Source organism: Styela clava, chromosome 12, assembly GCF_964204865.1.
Source record: "Styela clava chromosome 12, kaStyClav1.hap1.2, whole genome shotgun sequence".
In the NCBI taxonomy this organism is placed as follows: domain Eukaryota; kingdom Metazoa; phylum Chordata; class Ascidiacea; order Stolidobranchia; family Styelidae; genus Styela; species Styela clava.
This window is the reverse complement of record NC_135261.1, coordinates 5,952,225-5,973,825: the sequence shown is the minus strand read 5'-3', so window position 1 is coordinate 5,973,825 and position 21,601 is coordinate 5,952,225. Positions and strand designations below refer to the sequence as shown.

General features: G+C 36.0%; 1 protein-coding gene and 1 long non-coding RNA gene across 2 annotated transcripts in view; one reads left to right on the top strand and one right to left on the bottom strand.

The window, feature by feature from the left end:
* LOC120329268 (mitogen-activated protein kinase kinase kinase kinase 3-like) overlaps positions 1–21,601 on the bottom strand; it is a 362,445-nt gene that overhangs the window by 209,590 nt on the left and 131,254 nt on the right. The window lies entirely within an intron of this gene.
* LOC120329274 (uncharacterized) lies at positions 855–2,308 on the top strand. The gene is made up of 2 exons (XR_005567728.2): positions 855–1,071; positions 1,144–2,308. It is a non-coding gene; the product is annotated as an uncharacterized LOC120329274 (long non-coding RNA).

Sequence of the window (21,601 nt, the reverse complement as noted above, 5' to 3'; positions counted from 1 at the left end):
GATCCGTAGGCGTTCAATGTAAAAATGCTGTAGCAGAAGTACACAGATGTATTTCTGTAACGTTTGTCTGACCGAGGCTGCATGACGTATTTGTTATTCCTCGGAATATTTTCCAGAAAGAAAATTTCTGTGTTAACACTGCAGCTGATTTTGTGGTTGATCAGAAGTCCAGTGTTCCTGGCAATGCAAGTTAGAAGAAGTTGACACTGTTAGTTTTTGTAACTTTCCCAATTTTTTTAACATCGGGTAATTTATTTTTGAAATTCTTTTCGAAGCAGTATGCCTCCACCTGAAAGTGAAAAAGTTATTTATGAAATAATTCCAAACGACTTCCCAAGCCTAAGGAAATGACGCTAGTCGATTAGCTAATAAACTATTCTGTGACTAACGTACATATATCAACGCTCTGGCTCGCAAACAGTTTTGATATAGAACATGGAAACCTCGGGCTTTCGAATTTTAGCATTCACTTCCGGGAAAATCAAAATTGCTCACTACAATAAACAGAACTAACTATCAAATTATTTCGCGACAGTCACGTTTATCGTGACGAACTTGCAATACGTGAGAATACTCATATTCAGAAACTTACTGTGTGTATTGGGATAATGTTGTTATTTTAGTAAGATTTCACTGTTTTTTTATTATTAATAATATCAAATTTAGTAAAACCAGTTTGATGAGACTTTTCAGAATTATGCACCTCCTCAACTTGTTTTCCACTGGACATAATTGATTTAAATAGCCCCAAGCCATATCAGTTTTAATATAATTTATTTATGTTTCATACTTGATTAGTACGTTTTCATCTATTGGTTATTAGTATATAAATTACTCAATATTATTGATTTTTTTATCCTTTTGGATTCGGTTGGATCATTCTATTGTACTGTAATCGTATGCCGATAATAAAAACATTGCCTCGTTTAAGTGTATCTGACAGACTGGAATCGGTGCACGCGCTATAGTTGATATTCGTCGGCGTCTGGCGACAGAGGAAACATCCTCCAACAAACAAATTAGCCTGAAATATACTTTCTTGGCTATATTAGTGACTGTCCGGCAAGTCAGGTAAAATCACGATTATTCCTAATTTAGTCGTAGGGGCCTTTAGCTAACATTAATCGTTCATTTTTCTCACAGCTGCTGCCTCTGCCAATTGACGAAAACGATAAAAAGGATGCAACTCCAATGAATCAATGCGCATGTGACCGAACGACAATTATACTGACGGACAAGGAACGGACAAACGATGATTATTGAACGAAACTAAGGACTGACAAAATGAACTATTTACCGAATACTATATATTGTATTCCAAGGTGAAAACGAAACAAACTGACAATTAATAGTATTAACGAAAGGTGACAAACGGATGACAATGAACTGTGCTGTAATTTAAAGATCGCGCGTTATTGCTGATTGCAATAAAACAGAAACGAGAAATTACCGCAAAATAGTCAGAAATGGACGTTATCAATTTATCATGTTGTTTTATTTTACATTATTTACTGATTTTGTTTTCCTGGGACAATCTTCTTCTATTATTAAAGCTAAAACCTTTTCTTTTTTCTATGGCCTTTGAACAATTCGGCTTCCAATTATTATGAAATTATTGAAAATAAGACTTTTAATGTTTATTGGGTTGTTCAACGAAAATAAGTGTAAAATTTTAAATAATTTCTACGCAATTCATAATAATTGAAATTGACGGATATTACAAACCTCAATTGAATAGATTTCAGACCACTAATACAATTTTAAAAAGATGATTCGGACGAATCACACTTTGTGCTCGCAACTATATTCGTTAAATACGAATATATTCAATCAAATACAAGGAAAAGCGCTCTATTTTTTCAAAGCCCACAGATGGCAAACTTTTTTTTCAACGCGCTTTTAACCCGACAAGGGCACATGCGAACGAAGCCTAAATGTACTCTCGTGAGCATAAAAGTTATTGAGTGTTATGAAGTATATTAGATTAAAAATTTGTTTTGGCTGTCAACAGCAAATTTCAAAATAAGATTACGCCTGTTCTAAACTAAATTGAAGGGTTTGTTACAAGCCAAACCTTTGAGTCAAACTGAACTTGGGTGCTCGCTTCTGAAAAAATTGCTTAAACCTCAAGTCATGATAACCAAAAATATTTTGTGTCCGTAAGCAGAACAACCTAAAAGCGCTATGATAAAAAGTACATTCAAGCGTACGACATCTGTGACGATATGACTTTGATGAGATGTGCAGGAATCTAATGTGTAACATTCATTTCCAGGTCCAATAAAACTTACATCTGTGCAAAGCTACACACGATATTGTGAGTTGTTTAAACGTGTGAGTTTGTATATCTGCAATGAGCTATGGTTATTTTTGGACATGTTGCCAAAGGCGTATGCACTTACAAATCATACGATTCATTCTTTGCAACATTCGAAACATCTCTTGAGCGTACATTTGTTCAACAACATTGAGTGCATGTCATTCAAGTTGACATTATGACATCACATTCAATTTTGATTAGTTGTGATGCTGGCAAAGCCATTCTTTTTTAAAGGCTTAAACTATATTTCCCAGGTTTCTCAAAATTTTAAAGAAAATTAGCAAGATCGGTCGACAGAGAGTATTGTTTTGGGTCATTAGTCTGAATACGGAAAAAAGTCTACCTACAATATATATTGCAAAATGACTCATGGGGAAAATGAGTTGATTCAGTGGTTTATACAGTGATTCCCAAAGTGGGCGATATCGCCCCCCGGTGGGCGAAAACAATACAGAGGGGGGCGAAAAATTCGAAGGGGGCGATAGGGGAGCGATTTCGCGAAATCTGTATTTTGCTTGGCGCATCGTGCACTTGATTACTGTACTCTGCGTGCTTTCGTAGGTTTGAATCACGTGGGCAATGTCACACGCAAAAGGATTGCTGAACTCGTCTTCGCAGTAAGGTACGGTAGTTTGCGTATCCCAGTGATCGTGAAATCTGTTATAATCTGACCCGGGACGCTCCACTAAATGGACCTTTCCCCGACCTTTGACCCCGGAAAAATTTTCTCATTTACCATTCTGAAATTTTCGGTGCCTATTTTAAGAGTGGTTTCGCTAGTTGTTGCCTATAAAATGAAGTATTTGTTTCAATCTATCATTCTAATTCATACCATTCAACGATCTGTTTTTTAAAAGTACCGGTAAAGAATTTTAGCCTAGTCTATCACAGCTATTTCTACACTAATTTTTGGTACTGTAATTAAACTGAAAATCCATGGAGGACAAGGGGATCATTGACTTATTTTCATTTAAATTTCCGAAAAACAGCTAAAAACTAACGAATATAATTCTAAGTCGCGAAAATGAGGTAATGTCCAGTGTTCACGACCACACCTGAAAGTCTGTCTGAGTGAGAGAATGTGTCTGAGTGGATGCGAATTGGGGGCATTGTTACGTTTATTTTTGCATCTTGCTGATTGGCCAATGTCATGAAGTAAACAAAGGCGTCTATGCCAGGGGAAACATCCAAACGGCGGTACTTCTGAAGTATGCGTCCCAAGATGTCGCATAACCTGAACCCTAACCTGGTACACAACCTGAGTTCAGGTTGGATTAAGTTTTGGAATTTACTGGGTGATAAATTGGCTTTGTACTTTCCTGAAGATAATAACAGACGCCTGGAAGGACACTCGTGGATAATGAAGCCATTTATTAGTGAACCAACAGAAGACGAAGAATTGTTGGAACTCCGGGGGGATTTAAATCAAAAAATTTATTCCGCGAAATGAATAACTCGGGAGTGTCGGGTTTCTCTTTTTGAATTTCCCCAGTACAAAAAATCTGGCAGAAAAGGCCGTTGCTCTCCTGGTACAGATGCCTACGACTCATTTGTGTGAAGAAGGAGTTTCCAGTCTTGTTGAAATCAAGTCGAAAAAGCGAAACTCAATACTTGATATTGATTCACTAATGCGGGGAGCAATTGAAAAGGAACTAACGAATTGCCGAAACTATACAAGAACAAAGAAGCCACTGAAATTAAATTAACATTGTCTTTACATTTTTTACACATTTGGGTGTTGTTAAATTAATTGCATCTGTGAGTAAAAACTAAAAGAAGCATTTATAATGACTTGCCCCGCCACCTAGATTTTAGTTTTTTTACAATATGTGACTAACATTTAATGTTCATTTTAGCTTGAAATAAACATTGGTATTTGTAAGGTATACGAAGTTCTCGAAAAACTGTAAAAGGTATACCACGGTAAAAAAGGTTGAAGAACACTGCTCTAGAGGTATGTAATATAATTTAATAAAAGAAATCTTCCATGAATAAAATCTTCCTATCTCTGCTACAACTTGAACAGATTTTATTTGAAACACCTAATTTCCCTCAATTTTAGATCACGTTTAACGTAAAGGGGAGTAAGTTTAGACCATGATAATCATATGACTGGCCACAGCTTATTGCCTAGCTTCCGGGTAAGGTTGACCATTGCAGTGACGAAAACCAGTTTTTGACATTTCAAATACACATGAAGATAAACATCACCATAAAATTATCCATACAAAATATTTGAAGCATCGATCTTTCCGGTGGTTATGATTTGTCCGTGATATTTTTTTGGTTAATGTGACCTTTTATTCAACAGGTACAATCCAACAATAGTTAAAACACTAGTTAACTCCCAGGAGAGGCCGTGTATCGCGATTTATTTTAGGCAATTCTCCACCCCTTCCTCTCTGAGGTCATCGATTTCACAAAAACCTTTTTTTAGATTCCAGGAAATCGTTCTCACACATTGCCTGGAAATATGCAGAATGATAGTCTAAACAGTGGTTCCCAAACTTTTTAGAATTGGGACCCACTATTTATTACTACAGCTTATGGCGACCTATCTCGTTTTCTACAATGTTATTTTTGATAAATGAACACAAATGACCCCTTCCAAACAAAAACATAGTGTTCTTCTTCAAAAGAAAATAAATTTAAATCCTGTTTAAATTTCGGGGAAACACGGTAAGAAGTGGTTACAGTGTACAAAACTGCTATGCGTAAAAAAGCCACATGGTCATTCTTTGTGTAGCAAATTTTTGTTCCTTAAGATCGTAAAATAGAAACTTTCACAGATTATAATTTAAATTCAATTTATTCTTTTGTTTTTTTGAAGATTTACGTATTCGAGTCGCCACCGATCCTAATAACCAGTATGATTAATCAAAACTTTTACATTTTTTCAGGACCCACTAAGATTCCTTTTGCGACCCACCAGTGGATCGCGACCCATAGTTTGGGATCCGCTGGTCTAAAACAAGAGCGACTGGAAATGAATAAGCAAAATATCAGACTTAATAAGAGAGTGATGATCAAATATTTCAACATGAATGTCTGACATACGCACACCGAATTTGATGAAACGATCCGATAAAATGTGTTACGGAAGGGAGGGTTCTCATACGTTAAGAACGGAAAATTTGAATTCGATCAGTCCATTAGTTGAAGAATTTCAAACACAGCAATATCAACATGAATTTACCAAAGCAGTCCCAAGTGTTCGGTATCCACGATGATGGATTTAATGACATGTGTCAGTACATATGGGTCCCAAGCACGTTTACTACATTTACTCGCCTAATAATACATATATATTAATAACAACTAAACTTAATCTTATAGTCCAATATACATCTAATGTACACTGTTATCGCTTTGCGGTTATTTATTGGAGAAAGCGAAAACACGACTAATCATACAGCGAAGTGCGTTCTATCCTGTTACGGAACTGTACCATTCCATGTCATTCCCTGTACATCTCGAATCAATTGTTTTGGATATGGACTTGAATGAGCGAAACGGCAACAATTGCCAATGATATGTTCTAATAAAATTTCAGGTACCTGTGCACTGTTGTAACTGCTACAAAATATAGTAAGTCGCTAACTGATGTAACAATTGAGCAATGCATGATTAAATATTAAAGTTGAACAAACAATCTGAATACTTAACAAACACTCCGAAGATTTAACTGCTACCTCTTACGACATCAGCCTATTTGTTCTAGTCTGCAATATAATGACTGTGCTTTTTAGGGTCGATATCAAAACCCTCACCTGAGTCAACCCTTGATTAAGACTGATCTCGGATTAAATTTAAAACTTAATCAGAGACCTAGCGTTAACAAATACTCAGTGTCGCTTTGCTTCTGTTTGAAATCTTTCAAATAAAATCTAGATTACTGCTGTGGAAATGTAAAACCGTAGTTTGACAAAAAGCTATGAAACACCAAAAAGCAGTCCAAGTGTTGGCAACTGAAAATGAACTATATATTCAGTAGAAAATGCCGTGATTATTTCTCTCAAAATATATTTTCTTGGTCATGTGAGATCTTAGGTTCACTTTTGTTTCACCAAATTCTTTCCGTGGTGCAATAACAGTACATTTTGAAAGCTTATAAGTACGGAAAGATTAGTTTCATGGCGCCGATGTTGAGAAAATCACATTCATATATTCTAGAAGGCATTTTATGTGTAGAGGTGACATATTTTGCTCATGTTATACAGATACAGTCTACAGACGAAATTGGGATCTGTCTGCTGTAATGCTAGCGAAGTTAGACTGCTGACGTTATAGGACTGTGTGCGTGTAAAGTTTTGAATTTTAATGATATTGAATTTTGAATGCGTATTTTTAGACATAAAATCTTTATGAATGACAATGACAGTAACCTAGCCTACGGTCGTATGAGTTTTTAAAAAAAGATTTTTTGCGAAAACAATCAACTAATTCCATACTCGACGTGGACTGGTAACCGGACGAAAAGCCGTGGTTCGCATATTTTTAAGCGGTCTTATCGGCTTCCTTCTTCCTAGGATACAGGTACCGATAAATTGTAAATCCTATCCTAAATCATGTAAAACCTGTACACTCTAGTCTAAACCAGTGCTGGTCAACCTTTTTTGGAATGGTACACCCTTTCAACCCCTTCTTAAAATCTGGTACACCCCGCCCCATCCTACATTTTTAATTCGAAAAAAACTCAATGTTCAGAAGTTATATATATATATCTTATTGTCGACGTCAAATCCTACATAGAAACGCCGCGTTTTATTTGTTACTAATGTGCGATAGAAATAAAGGAAATATACAAGTGAAAATTTAGCCCAATACACAAGACAAAGGTACGGTAAAGATGCTAGAATCTCGTGGGGGTAATTATGTGCGAGAGGATTGCTCTGCTCACCGTCGGAGGGTGGTTCGCGTAACCACTGGTCGGTTGCAGCTTCATCGACCACCAATTTCATGCATTCGAAACAAAAACTGGTTAACTTATCCCATACATGACATATACCGGACGAGTGGCCGTGGTTCGCCGTATGATTAAACCGTCCTATCGACTTTCCTATCTACATGATAAATATAAAAATCCTATTCTATCAGAGATCGCCAATACGTTATATAAATACACGCAATTACTAGACTATATCTCTATCTTAAAATACAAGAATTTTCATACGAATTTTTTTTGTATAACATGCTTCTGTACGTGGATTCCATTAATAGCGTTTCGTATTCGAAATCGCTACTGAATCCTGTATGGGGTGCACAACAATCACTAACAAACTATTCCTAGGTCCGATTTTACCTTTCCAAACGCATTTTTACGTCCGAATACCTTGATTGGATAAAGCATTGGTCGGCAACCATCGGGCCCCGGCCCTTACATATTCATGAAAATACAGGATATATATGTTATATTAACAAGAATAGAATTTCCCTTATCTGATTCTCTATGTTTTTTATTATTTTATAGCTAAATGGCTTCAAGAGTAGGAAATGTTTCTTTTTTGTGAGAGATGTGCCTCGAATATTTAATAGCTCAATAGTGTGGCGTGACATAAAAAAAGGTTGGGAACCACTAAGCTATTAAATAGGGTCTTTCATCGACCAAATCCGTTGCTGGCCTAAAGTATTTAATCGAAATTGAATTCATACTTATATACGAAATTTTTGGGACACCCTTCGACTGGAACATTATGTATAGTTTCTCATCGTTATCTGATTAACTCTATAATCAGCTTGTTCGTAGGGCTTTCATCCTTATTAATAGTGTGTCTATATATTTTAATTTCTCGTAATTTTGAATGCGATCAGCAAAAAGGTAAAAAAATAGTTGAATTTGACTATGACATCTCAGACACCGTGCAGGGCCCAGGGGTGTCAAACTCGTGGGTTTTCGAGGGCCGCATTGCTTTTTGGGAATTTTGCAAAGGGCCGCAAACAGTTTTTGATATATTTTGATAATGTATACCTGAAGCATATTTTTAGATAGATGTAGTGTGTGACATATATTGTGATGCAATTAAACAGCGGAATGAAGTTTTAGTATTTTCTTAAATTTCAAATGCAATTTACATATTCATTTTTGCCTTTCAGTATTATTGCAATTCAATGCATTTATTACAAAAAATCATAAATTTTTATGTAAAACTATCCAAAACATTTTTGAACAAAGTTTTGATAAGGAAAGAATAATACATACACTAAAAATGACCTAACCGAAATATATAGACCTAAAATACTACTGAGTAAAATCAATGTTTTTTTTATTACATATGTCCTGACGTTTGGTATTTCTTTTGTGCTACCAGCTTACTAATATCGGGCTGAAATGCTTTTACAGTACCAACTCTAATTGACGAGGTCACATGATCATCAGTTAATCAGTTAATCAGTTGCTGAGAATGTTTGATTAATTTCAGTAATGCAAAATTATTATGTTTATCATTTTATGTATAGATCAGTAAACAAACAAATGACTGACTTTTTGGACCAGACATTACTCGCGACATTTCCTGCCATTACGTGGCATAGGACCGCTTGAGTTATGATTGATATTGATTTTTAGTAACTAGATAGTCTTATAATTATGATAATATACAAACTCATAAAAAAATTTTGTTCAAAGTTGATCTTTGAAATAGTCATATTGACTGCTGGGATTATTCTAATAATGTCTCATTATATTGCATTCTTTTGTACTGATGGAAATGTGACAAATTAAACAACGTGCTTTAGAATTTTGAGAAATGTAGAAATATTCCAACTCCAATTTTTCTTCAACAATGCCTCCTTCTTCATGTTCTTTGCGTTCTATTTAATCCTGGAATTTTGTTTCTTAAGTATTTATTTGCTAGCTTGGGGTGTATCCATAATTGGGTCAAATTGCAAACAAAACAACTTTAATTTTCCAAAACTATTTTCAGTAAATTGTCGTTGTCTATGTGAATGACCGATTTCTCTTCCCACAAAATTTTACAAATATTTTTAAGCTTTCAAGGGCCGCATTGGAAGTGCTCTTGAGCCGCATGCGGCCCGCGGGCTGCAAGTTCGACACCCCTGGTGTAGGCAGTGGTGGGATGCAGCCGGTTTGCACCGGATCTATAGAACTGTCTCACGGAATTATATGAGATAGGCAAACCGATTATCATTACTGGTTACTGACTATGACTTTTGACAACAGAACCGGCGGGAAAATATGACTTTTGTGATGGAACCGGCTAACAACAAATTTAAATCCCATCACTGCGTGTAGTTGGTATCTGTTCCACAATACAATGCTTATTGTGGTGTTATAACCAAGTTGTTCGCTCGTCGATTTCAAACTGAACTTAGAACGAAGCCGACCCGTAAACCCCAATCCTACTCACAACTTTGTTTGCAAAATGTTTTATTTGATTTCAAAACTGTTCAATAATTACAGCAAGTAGAAATTTATAAAAAGTAACTCCAAAGTAGATATAATAGACAATGTTCACGATTTAATGTCCACCAATAAAAACAAAATAATAACAGGGATTATATTATGATTCACACTGTTTCTTCGCGTATGTTACCATTTGGAGGAACTGGTTCGGCTGCCTCGCTATCCCTTTTGAATAATACAATGCAAGGAAAAAATTTTGCTTTCCAATCGGCAAAACAGAATAAAACACAACACATATTAATAAAAATATTCTCAGACATAAGATAGGTTCGAAAACGAAATGCAATTGCTATTGTTGCCATATCTGTTATAACCGCAACAATGGCTGCTGCGATAGATCGCTTCATTAATCTTACAAGATGATCAGGAGGTCTTTGATTCTGATGCAAATACTTCAAGCTACGTTGGTGCTTAATTAATGGAATCAGAAAAAGAGTCAGCAATCCAATTTGTATTTCAAGTTGGGTTCCAGCTAACATTATCAGATTGTAGTCGGGATGTATCAAGTCAAAAATTGGAATTATTCCGGCGACTATACCAGATATTATTATAAACAATCCCTGGAAATAACTACTTTTTTTCAAACATTCGGACGACAGTTTCTTCAAAGTTCTCTCCGTGCTGAACATCGTTTGACGAAACCACAATACCATGTAGATAGATGTTGTAAAGCAAATGTATAAAACCAACATGCTATCAGAAAGGTTTAATTGGATTTGAAGGAGTGTATGATTACATCTCTGATATACATCACCTTCACAAATTATTTCCGTGTCATTAAATATGCATACGTTGTTGCAGTGCAGCAGCCATTCTCTCGTGAAAATACTCTGTACGATAGAACACATGATCGCTGCTATGCCAAACAATCCTGCAAGAATGAGAGTGACATTCATAATGACTGGTAGGTTCGACGCCTTCAAAACGTCTCTCAAGCTTCGGATCTTTCTTTTGTATAAGCCTTTCCTTACGAATATAAAAATTTGGTGAATAGTGATGTAAAACATCAAAACAAACATTATCGAAGTGATGCAAATTTCAGGAATAGCAACTGTCATAATGGACATGTGTTCAAGATTTTGGTGATTATATCTATAAAAATATAGAAATATTAATATTACTCATTATACAGGTCTAGCGTTGCTATCAAAGCGTCCATTTCGAAATGAATTGCGCGGTGTCAACTCTGATAAGAGATGAAAAATAATGTTTAAAATTAAGATTTAATGATGTGAATTAATTCGTATTTTCATTTTAACCAAATACAAAGTTATGATTGAGGTAACTCCGAGCGCGTGGCGAAGTCATTCAGTGAATATATAACATTAAAAAATATAAAAGTTTATCATTTATATTTCGAGGGCTACTGAGGTCGCATAGATTGCGGTGGTCTAAGCCCTGACTGTAAATACAAAATTGTGGTGGCAATTCAATTAAAAAAAAAAATGACAAATGCCATAGAAAGAGTGACGTATTTAAAATTCTTCATAATATTTGTCGTAAAGGGAATTACTGTGTTAACCGTAAACAAAATTACCGTATACGAAACCTGAAAATTACCCCAAAGTTCTGTCTTTTTAGAAAATAGATTTTGCAGTGCGCCTAAATATTATATTTTGGTCCGTTTTTTAATCGTTGAAAGTATTGATAAAATAATATATTAAAAGGAAACCTCCATCTATTCAAATTTGACGGGCAAAATATTCCAAAATAAGGAATCAGATGCGGTATCAATCCAATACTCGGAGTGTTCGGGTTCGGTCCGCCAGTTGAGTAGCCTTGCTCTACATAACCATACTAATATACTATATCTCTGTCTTAAAAGTGTTCCATTCTAAAAGGTCTCTTTTTTCATGCTTTAGACTCGGATTCTATAATAATATTTCTTATTTGAAATCGCTACTGAAATCTATTTGCAGACAAAGCAATCAATAACAAAATACCCTAAATCCGATTTACCTTCCCAAACGCGTTTTTACGACCAAATAGACGGTGGCTTAGCCTTAGACAAAGAAGGGATGTTATGACGAGGAGATCCACATACATGCAAATATCGTAAAATATGACAAATAGTGAAAATGTATTCTGGGAGGGTCTCCCATCGCCTAAATCTGACCCTGGCCTAAAGTATTCACTCGAAATTTAAATTCATATATATATTAGTAAACGAGATTTTTGAGACTCCCTCGATTGGAACATAATGCTTAGTTTCTCATGTAGTTTCGCGGTATACCTTTATATTTCTCGTAATTAGGCTTCCCGCTGCTTGTCAGCAGGGAACCTATTGTATTCCTGTGTTTTATTATTATTATTTATTATTATTATTATTATTATTATTATTATTAGGCTTCCCGCTGCTTGTCAGCAGGGAACCTATTGTATTCCTGTGTTTTATTATTATTATTTATTATTATTATTTATTATTATTATTATTTTTTTTTCAAATTGGTCCTACAAACTTGAAATTCACCTCAAATGTGCAGAAGTTCTCAGCTAGCAATAAAATGCAAATTTTATGCATGACTGACCACGCTTTCACGCTCCAGTGAGCAAAACGCGTATTCAGTTTTTTTGCGATTTCTCAAAATTGATACATGGTATTGGGTTGAAATTCATAACAATGATTAATGGACATGTTCCGGATACGATATGTCAAGGATACGCATGAGTGACCTCGGCGATACGCTCCAGTGAGCAATATAGGATTTTACATTTTCATCTTCTTCTCGAGAACGACACTACTTAGAGACTTGAAATTTACATCACATGCAGACAATAAGTCACCCATCATAATTTGCAAATTTTATGCATGACCGACCACGCTTTCACGCTCCAGTGAGCAAAACGCGTGTTCAGTTTTTTTGCGATTTCTCAAAATTGATACATGCTATTGGGTTGAAATTCATAACAATGATTAATGGACATGTTCCGGATACGATATGTCAAGGATACGCATGAGTGACCTCGGCGATACGCTCCAGTGAGCAATATAGGATTTTACATTTTCGTCTTCTCCTCGAGAACGACACTAATTAGAGACTTGAAATTTACATCACATGCAGATAATAAGTCCCCCATCATAAATTGCAAATTTTATGCATGACTGACCACGCTTTCACGCTCCAGTGAGCAAAACGCGTCTTCAGTTTTTTTTACGCGGGAAGCCTGTTAAAGCTGCACGCAGCTCTAGTTAGGCTTCCCGCTGCTTGTCAGCAGGGAACCTATTGTATTCCTGTGTTTTATTATTATTATTTATTATTATTTATTATTATTATTTATTATTAGGCTTCCCGCTGCTTGTCAGCAGGGAACCTATTGTATTCCTGTGTTTTATTATTATTATTTATTATTATTTATTATTATTATTTATTATTATTATTATTTTTTTTTCAAATTGGTCCTACAAACTTGAAATTCACCTCAAATGTGCAGAAGTTCTCAGCTAGCAATAAAATGCAAATTTTATGCATGACTGACCACGCTTTCACGCTCCAGTGAGCAAAACGCGTATTCAGTTTTTTTGCGATTTCTCAAAATTGATACATGGTATTGGGTTGAAATTCATAACAATGATTAATGGACATGTTCCGGATACGATATGTCAAGGATACGCATGAGTGACCTCGGCGATACGCTCCAGTGAGCAATATAGGATTTTACATTTTCATCTTCTTCTCGAGAACGACACTACTTAGAGACTTGAAATTTACATCACATGCAGACAATAAGTCCCCCATCATAAATTGCAAATTTTATGCATGACTGACCACGCTTTCACGCTCCAGTGAGCAAAACGCGTCTTCAGTTTTTTTACGATTTCTCAAAATTTATACATGCTATTGGGTTGAAATTCATAACAATGATTAATGGACATGTTCCGGATACGATATGTCAAGGATACGCATGAGTGACCTCGGCGATACGCTCCAGTGAGCAATATAGGATTTTACACTTTCATCTTCTTCTCGAGAACGACACTACTTAGAGACTTGAAATTTACATCACATGCAGATAATAAGTCCCCCATCATAATTTGCAAATTTTATGCATGACTGACCACGCTTTCACGCTCCAGTGAGCAAAACGCGTCTTCAGTTTGTTTTTACGCGGGAAGCCTGTTAAAGCTGCACGCAGCTCTAGTTATTATTATTTTTTTTTCAAATTGGTCCTACAAACTTGAAATTCACCTCAAATGTGCAGAAGTTCTCAGCTAGATATAAAATGCAAATTTTATGCATGACTGACCACGCTTTCACGCTCCAGTGAGCAAACTGCGTATTCAGTTTTTTTGCGATTTCTCAAAATTGATACATGGTATTGGGTTGAAATTCATAACAATGATTAATGGACATGTTCCGGATACGATATGTCAAGGATACGCATGAGTGACCTCGGCGATACGCTCCAGTGAGCAATATAGGATTTTACATTTTCATCTTCTTCTCGAGAACGACACTACTTAGAGACTTGAAATTTACATCACATGCAGACAATAAGTCCCCCATCAAAATTTGCAAATTTTATGCATGACTGACCACGCTTTCATGCTCCAGTGAGCAAAACGCGTTTTCAGTTTTTTCGCGATTTCTCAAAATTGATACATGCTATTGGGTTGAAATTCATAACAATGATTAATGGACATGTTCCGGATACGATATGTCAAGGATGCGCATGAGTGACCTCGGCGATACGCTCCAGTAAGCAATATAGGATTTTACATTTTCATCTTCTTCTCGAGAACGACACTACTTAGAGACTTGAAATTTACATCACATGCAGATAATAAGTCCCCCATCATAAATTGCGAATTTTATGCATGACTGACCACGCTTTCACGCTCCAGTGAGCAAAACGCGTCTTCAGTTTTTTTTTACGCGGGAAGCCTGTTAAAGCTGCACGCAGCTCTAGTTATTATTATTATTATTATTTTTTTTTCAAATTGGTCCTACAAACTTGAAATTCACCTCAAATGTGCAGAAGTTCTCAGCTAGCAATAAAATGCAAATTTTATGCATGACTGACCATGCTTTCACGCTCCAGTGAGCAAAACGCGTTTTCAGTTTTTTTGCGATTTCTCAAAATTGATACATGCTATTGGGTTGAAATTCATAACAATGATTAATGGACATGTTCCGGATACGATATGTCAAGGATACGCATGAGTGACCTCGGCGATACGCTCCAGTGATCAATATAGGATTTTACATTTTTATCTTCTTCTCGAGAACGACACTACTTAGAGACTTGAAATTTACATCACATGCAGATAATAAGTCCCCCATCATAAATTGCAAATTTTATGCATGAGTGATCACGCTTTCACGCTCCAGTGAACAAAACGCGTTTTAGGTTTTTTCGCGATTTCTCAAAATTAATACATGCTATTGGGTTGAAATTCATAACAATGATTAATGGACATGTTCCGGATACGATATGTCAAGGACACGCATGAGTGACCTCGGCGATACGCTCCAGTAAGCAATATCGGATTTTACATTTTCATCTTCTTCTTGAGAACGACACTACTTAGAGACTTGAAATTTACATCACATGCAGATAATAAGTCTCCCATCATAAACTGCGAATTTTATGCATGACTGACCACGCTTTCACGCTCCAGTGAGCAAAACGCGTCTTCAGTTTTTTTTACGCGGGAAGCCTGTTAAAGCTGCACGCAGCTCTAGTTTTGAATGCGATTTGCAAAAAGTTAAAAAAAAAATAACCTGAATTTGACCATGACATTTTAGACAATGTGTAAGTTCCGGTAGGTTCTACAATACAATGCTTATTATGGTGTTTTATGTAATCAAGTTGTTCGCTCGTCGATTTCAAACTGAACCCAGGATAAAGCCGACCCGTAAACACCGATCCTACTCACAACTTTGTTTGCATAATGTTTTATTTGATCTCAAATTATTTCAATAATTACAGCAAGTAGAAATTAAAAAAAAGTAATTCTAAGTAAAACTAATAGAAAATGTTCTCGATTAACGTCCACCAATAAAAACAAAAAGAGGGATGATATCATGATTACACTGTTTTTTCACCTGTGTTACCATCTGAAGAAACTGGTTTAACTGCCTCGCTATCCTTTTTACACAACACAATACAGGGAAAAACTTTTGTTCTCTAATCGACAAAACAGAATAAAACACAACACAGATTGACCAAAATATTTAAAGAAAAAAATGTAATCTAAAACCAAGTGCAATTCCGAGTGTTGCTATATTTGTAATAGCAGCAACAATGGCTGCTCCGCTACATCGCTTCATTAGGCTTCCCGCTGCTTGTCAGCAGGGAACCTATTGTATTCCTGTGTTTTATTATTATTATTTATTTATTTAGGCTTCCCGCTGCTTGTCAGCAGGGAACCTATTGTATTCCTGTGTTTTATTATTATTATTTATTTATTATTATTTATTTTTATTATTTTTTTTTCAAATTGGTCCTACAGACTTGAAATTCACCTCAAATGTGCAGAAGTTCTCAGCTAGCAATAAAATGCAAATTTTATGCATGAGTGACCACGCTTTCACGCTCCAGTGAGCAAAACGCGTTTTCAGTTTTTTTGCGATTTCTCAAAATTGATACATGGTATTGGGTTGAAATTCATAACAATGATTAACGGACATGTTCCGGATTATTATATTTCAAGGATACGCATGAGTGACTCCGGCGATACGCTCCAGTGAGCAATATAGGATTTTACATTTTCATCTTCTTCTCGAGAACGACACCACTCAGAGACTTGAAATTTACATCACATGCAGATAATGAGTCCCCCATAACAAATTGCAAATTTTATGCATGACCGACCACGCTTTCACGCTCCAGTGAGTAAAACGCGTTTTCAGTTTTTTCGCGATTTCTCAAAATTGATACATGCTATTGGGTTGAAATTCATAACAATGATTAATGAACATGTTCCGGATACGATATGTCAAGGATACGCATGAGTGACCTCGGCGATACGCTCCAGTGAGCAAAATAGGATTTTACATTTTCATCTTCTTCTCGAGAACGACACTACTTAGAGACTTGAAATTTAAATCACATGCAGATAATAAGTCCCCCATCATAATTTGCAAATTTTATGCATGACTGACCACGCTTTCATGCTCCAATGGGCAAAACGCGTCTTCAGTTTTTTTTACGCGGGAAGCCTGTTAAAGCTGCACGCAGCTCTAGTTATTATTATTATTATTATTATTATTATTATTATTTATTTTTATTATTTTTTTTTCAAATTGGTCCTACAAACTTGAAATTCACCTCAAATGTGCAGAAGTTCTCAGTTAGCAATAAAATGCAAATTTTATGCATGACTGATCACGCTTTCACGCTCCAGTGAGCAAAACGCGAATTCATTTTTTTTGCGATTTCTCAAAATTGATACATGGTATTGGGTTGCAATTCATAACAATGATTAATGGACATGTTCCGGATACGATATGTCAAGAATACGCATGAGTGACCTCGGCGATACGCTCCAGTGAGCAATATAGGATTTTACATTTTCATCTTCTTCTCGAGAACGACACTACTTAGAGACTTGAAATTTACATCACAAGCAGATAATAAGTCCCCCATCATAAATTGCAAATTTTATGCATGACTGACCATGCTTTCACGCTCCATTGAGCAAAACGCGTTATCAGTTTTTCCGCGATTTCTCAAAATTGATACATGCTATTTGGTTGAAATTCATAACAATGATTAATGGACATGTTCCGGATACGATATGTCAAGGATACGCATGAGTGACCTCGGCGATGCGTTCCAGTGAGCAATATAGGATTTTACATTTTCATCTTCTTCTCGAGAACGACACTACTTAGAGACTTGAAATCTACATCACATGCAGATAATAAGTCCCCAATCATGAATTGCAAATTTTATGCATGACTGACCACGCTTTCACGCTCCAGTGAGAAAAACGCGTCTTCAGTTTTTTTTACGCGGGAAGCCTGTTAAAGCTGCACGCAGCTCTAGTTATTATTTTTTTTTTCAAATTGGTCCTACAAACTTGAAATTCACCTCAAATGTGCAGAAGTTCTCAGCTAGCAATAAAATGCAAATTTCATGCATGACTGACCACGCTTTCACGCTCCAGTGAGCAAAACGCGTCTTCAGTTTTTTCGCGATTTCTCAAAATTGATACATGGTATTGGGTTGAAATTCATAACAATGATTAATGGACATGTTCCGGAAACAATATGTCAAGGATACGCATGAATGACCTCGGCGATACGCTCCAGTGAGCAATATAGGATTTTACATTTTCATCTTCTTCTCGAGAACGACACTACTTAGAGACTTGAAATATACATCACATTCAGACAATAAGTCCCCCATCATAAATTGCAAATTTTATGCATGACTGACCACGCTTTCACGCTCCAGTGAGCAAAACGCGTCTTCAGTTTTTTTTTGTTACGCGGGAAGCCTGTTAAAGCTGCACGCAGCTCTAGTTATTATTATTATTATTATTATTTATTTTTATTATTTTTTTTTTCAAATTGGTCCTACAAACTTGAAATTCACCTCAAATGTGCAGAAGTTTTCAGCTAGCAATAAAATGCAAATTTTATGCATGACTGACCACGCTTTCACGCTCCAGTGAGCAAAACGCGTTTTCAGTTTTTTTGCGATTTCTTAAAATTGATACATGTTACTGGGTTGCAATTCATAACAATGATTAATGGACATGTTCCGGATACCACATATCAAGGATACGCATGAGTGACCTCGGCGATACGCTCCAGTGAGCAATATAGGATTTTACATTTTCATCTTCTTCTCGAGAACGACACTACTTAGAGACTTGAAATTTACATCACATGCAGATAATGAGTCCCCCATCATAAATTGCAAATTTTATGCATGACTGAGCAAGCTTTCACGCTCCAGTGAACAAAACGCGTTTTAAGTTTTTTTGCGATTTCTCAAAATTGATACATGCTATTGGGTTGAAATTCATAACAATGATTAATGGACATGTTCCGGATACGACATACCAAGGATACGCATTAGTGACTTCGGCGATACGCTCCAGTGAGCAATATAGGATTGTACATTTTTCTCTTCTTCTCGAGAACGACACTACTTAGAGACTTTTAATTCACATCACATGCAGATAATAAGTCCCCCATCATAAATTGCAAATTTTATGCAGGACTGACCACGCTTTCACGCTCCAGTGAGCAAAACGCGTCTTCAGTTTTTTTGCGATTTCTCAAAATTGATACATGCTATTGGGTTGAAATTCATAACAATGATTAATGGAAATGTTCCGGATACCACATATCAAGGATACGCATGTGTGACCTCGGCGATACGCTCCAGTGAGCAATATAGTATTTTACATTTTCATCTTCTTCTCGGCAACGACACTACTTAGAGAATTGAAATTTACATCACATGCAGATAAAAAGTCCCCCATCATAAATTGCAAATTTTATGCATGACTGACCACGCTTTCACGCTCCAGTGAGCAAAACGCGTCTTCAGTTTTTTTGCGATTTCTCAAAATTGATACATGCTATTGGGTTGAAATTCATAACAATGATTAATGGAAATGTTCCGGATACCACATATCAAGGATACGCATGTGTGACATCGGTGATACGCTCCAGTGAGCAATATAATATTTTACATTTTCATCTTCTTCTCGACAACGACACTACTTAGAGACTTGAAATTCACATCACATGCAGATAATAAGTCCCCCATCATAAATTCCAAATTTTATGCATGACTGACCAAGCTTTCACGCTCCAGTGAGCGAAACGCGTTTTCAGTTTTTTTGCGATTTCTCAAAATTGATACATGCTATTGGGTCGAAATTCATAACAATGATTAATGGACATGTTCCGGAAACGACATATCAAGGATACGCATGAGTGACCTCGGCGATACGCTCCAGTGAGCAATATAGGATTTTACATTTTCATCTTCTTCTCGAGAACGACACTACTAAGAGACTTGAAATTTACATCACATGCAGATAATAAGTCTCCCATCGTAAACTGCAAATATCATGCATGACTGACCACGCTTTCACGCTCCAGTGAGCAAAACGCGTCTTCAGTTTTTTTTCGCGGGAAGCCTGTTGAAGCTGCACGCAGCTCTAGTTAATCTTACTAATCTAAGGTGATCAGGAGGTCTTTGATTCTGATGCAAATACTTCAAGCTACGTTTATTCTACTTCAAGCTATCATTATGTAGAACAGAATGTAGTACTTATATGCTAAGTCATCAAATATCAAGTCCTCAAATATCCAAATTATTCCGAAGAACATAGCTCATATTATTATAAACAATCCCTGAAAATAACTAAATTTTTTCTAACATTCGGATGACAGTTTCTTTGAAGTTTTCTCCGTGCTAAACATTGTTTGACGAAACCACAATACCATGTACATTGTAGATAGATGTTGTGAAGCAAATGTATAAAACATATATGCTATCATATAGGTTAAAAATGATTCGAATGATTGTATGATAACATCTTTTACAAATATCATCTTCACAAATTATTTCCGTGTTGTTAAATATGCAGTGCGGTCACAACCGACAGACATTCACTGCGATATCACTTTGTTATATATTCAATTTAACATTCAGGATTGTGTGAATCAAGTCGATACCACGATTTTCAAATATTAAGGACTGAAGTTCGTCATGACGTTATGTTACGGCCGTGAGTTCTTATTATGTTTCCTAATTCAACTTACTATCCAGTCTACTATGGTGATTAGCGTATGTATCTGCCTGCAACTAAAATTACGTATTTCATGACATTCTTAAAATAAGTATTTATGACGTCATAAACCTTTCTCTTTAGTTTAGAATGTTACGAACGGCCTATTATGACGTCATAATATAAAATCGTTATACCTTTATTTTTAAAAAAGGGCTTTGCAAATAGCGTAGTCTAGGCCTAGGGCAGGGGTGGGCACACCGCGGCTCGCGACATTTTTTGTGCGGCTCTTCTCGCTAACATAAATTATTATCAAAATTTTACCTAAAAGAAAAACTTTAATGTAAACTTTTTTAATTTATTAAAAGTTGTAAAGCAGTTTTCGTCAATGATTAAGACAAATTAATTTTTAGTATGAAAATCGCTATAGCGTTGAATTTTGAGTTTAAGTCAGTCAAGTCAGCAAATCCTTCGTCACAATGGTCAGTGTTTATTGATGCGTCGGCGGTATTACAGCTTGATTGCGGTTAGTTAGTCTAAGTTACTGTGCGATATGTCATCAATTAAGAAACGAAAGTACGAAGATAAAAACAGAGTTGTCAAGTCAGAATGGGAAGAAGAATACGCATTTACCAGTCAGAGGAATAAACCTTTGTGTTTAATCTGCCATAAGCTACTAAGTCAGAATAAAGTCAGCAATGTTAAACGGAACCATGAAACGAATCATGAAAACTTCTTACGAGACTACCCTCGTCAATCAGCTATAAAGAAACACAAATTAAATGAGCTCAAATTGTGGGTATATTTGAGCATAGCTGCCATGTTTATCTATTTATTGTTATTAGACTCTTGTTTGAATTTATTTTCTGTTCATGGTATTTTAATGATAAAAAATTTACAAATTCTGCGGCTCTTTTAAAGTTCTAATTTGCAGCATGCGGCTCTTACACTGAAAAAATTGTGCCCACCCCTGGCCTAGGGTCTTTCATCGACCAAATCTGTACTTGGCCTAAAGTATTCACTCGAATTTAAATTCATACTAATGTACCAAATTTTTGAGACACGCTTTGATTGGAACATAATGCTTAGTTTCTCGTCGTTATCTGATAAGCTCGATAACCAGCTTGTTCGTAAGGCTTTCATCCCTATTAAAACT